This window comes from Cervus canadensis, chromosome 13 (genome assembly GCF_019320065.1).
Source record: "Cervus canadensis isolate Bull #8, Minnesota chromosome 13, ASM1932006v1, whole genome shotgun sequence".
Taxonomy (NCBI): domain Eukaryota; kingdom Metazoa; phylum Chordata; class Mammalia; order Artiodactyla; family Cervidae; genus Cervus; species Cervus canadensis.
Window position 1 is genome coordinate 49,214,044 of NC_057398.1, and position 2,149 is coordinate 49,216,192.

Below are 2,149 nucleotides of genomic sequence, written 5' to 3' on the forward strand. Positions count from 1 at the left end.
GAAGAGTAAGTTGAAATTTATTTGACCTACTTTTCATGACTCAGTTATCACTTTGAATATTGATAATGGTCTGTGATACTTGGAATCCCCTCATGAACTATTTAGAAAAAAACAAACAAACCGTTTTCACAATTGGCTGCCAGTCTACTGTGCTTTGTGAAGACTACATTTCTTAATCTTTCTTTATTATATATATATTCACATGGATAGAGTAAAAACATATTTCTTTTCTTCCAGTTTTTAGTCTGCAGCCGATATAGAACAAGATGATGACATCTGATGGACTGATTTGTAAATTAACTGTCAACATGGCTTGAGTGAGAGTCTAAGAGACTCCCCTATGAGTGGAGTTCAGGATTTATAGTAGAAATTTTGCAGCATTTAAATCGCCTCAGATCCTTTTCTCACATATTCAGTCACTCAACAAATAGCTTGTGAACACCCAGCAGCTGCCTGGCCTTTTCTGGGCGCCGTGCTACCGTAGCAAAGAGGAGAGCACGCTCTCGGCCCTCCCACACCCAGCTTGCTCACTAGCAGTTGGCTGTGGTCTGAAAGGTGAAATTGCTGAGTAACTAAGTTCCAGGTAGAAAGAATGTGGCTGCGTGTGTTGTTTTGTGTGTGGTTCAGAGACATACATTTAGTTCAGAAATGTGTTAGGACATGCAAGTAACTCTCAGACACCGCGCTCCCAAATCCCTCTCAATTCAGCTGAATCTCCTTCTGCCCCTGGTGCCAAAGGCACAGCTGGGAGTAGACACACTTGACCATTGACAGAAAGTAGAATCCTGACTTGAATTGCCATCTGTAGACAGAAGGGCAAATAATTATGAGACACATTTCAGAAAGAAAATGTCATAATTCTCAGAGTGTCCTGTCTCCTTTCCTTCCTTCCTTTGCTTCTTCCTCCCTTCCTTTTATTCATTTAAGAACATTTATCGAGCACCTACTACATGCCAGGCCCTGAGTTAAGTACTGAGGATATGAAGTTAAAGAAGACTTACCTCTTATCCCTGAGGACCTGACAATGTAGTGAGAAGTGAGCTGATTGTCGTCATCTGCGATGATAAATACCAGGATGGAGATGTGGTGCTATACAAGGAGAGCTGGGGATGCATGGTGGGGGGCAGATTTAATCCAGAGTGGAAAGAGCAGGGGGAGGAGATTGAGCACCAAGGACGGCTTCCTGGAGGAAGAGGCAGTGAAACTTAGTTAGTTTTGAAAGATAAGTGAGAATGGGTCTACCTCATGCCTTTGACATCTAACCACTGAGTCAGATCCCATAGGTTGTAAATCCCACCTAGGCAAAGTGGGCAATAATAGAGTCATCTCAGGATATGGGGGGGGGTGGGTGGGTAATGGGGGTTGTTAGAACCCTTTGGACTCCCAGTGTTCATGTCCGTCCTCACTAGCATCATTCTGAGCCAAGCCTTTTCAGGACTGGTAACCTTTGAGAGGGACTGTTGGGCCAGCAGACATTGACTTTGTCTATTTCTGATCTCAATGCCCCAGCAACCTGGTGGAGACTGGTGGGTCATCAGGTGACACTTTTGTTCTGCATTTACTATGTGCCAAGTCCAGTCCTAGGCAGTGGGATCCACCTGTGAGCAAACAAACCCTCAGCCCTCAGAGGCTGACAGCTTATTATGTGTAATTTAATGACCTCAAGCAAAACAAAGTCCCCCAAACATGCCCTCACTCTCTTGAACCCACTCAAGTTTTCTTTTATTTTAACAAAAAGGCAGCTATTGACTTACCCTTTTTCTTCTTTTGCAAACATTTCTCCTCAAGAACTGAAATAAGCGTTTTGGCTTCCTTGCTTAAGTATGCAGTGTTTTAATGAACTGTTTTCTTCCTGAGCTGCTTTTGTTAAGGAAAATGAGAAGAGCACCCCTTTCCTTTCTCCTAATGACGCAGTAGAGAACATTTTCAACTCGATATGCCTGCCCCCCACCGGTTTCCTCTCCCCACCCCTTCCCAGACCAGTTTGGCATTTTTCCACTTTCCACCTTCAGGTTCAAAGTGAGTCGATATGCTGGGAGAACCAGATCATGGCTGGAACTCACCTCTACCCTGAGTGTTTTGCTTTTTTCAGCGGTAATACCTGGGATTGGTGGGAAAAAAGGAATCAAGCAGATCTGAGCTCAAATCC

General features: G+C 44.0%; 1 long non-coding RNA gene across 1 annotated transcript; it reads right to left on the reverse strand.

The window, feature by feature from the left end:
* Nucleotides 1-499: 499 nt before the first annotated feature.
* Nucleotides 500-1,847, reverse strand: LOC122451819. The gene is made up of 3 exons (XR_006272513.1): nucleotides 1,755-1,847; nucleotides 1,002-1,183; nucleotides 500-802 (listed from the first exon to the last, which is right to left on the reverse strand). It is a non-coding gene; the product is annotated as an uncharacterized LOC122451819 (long non-coding RNA).
* Between the last annotated feature and the right edge of the window lie 302 nt (nucleotides 1,848-2,149).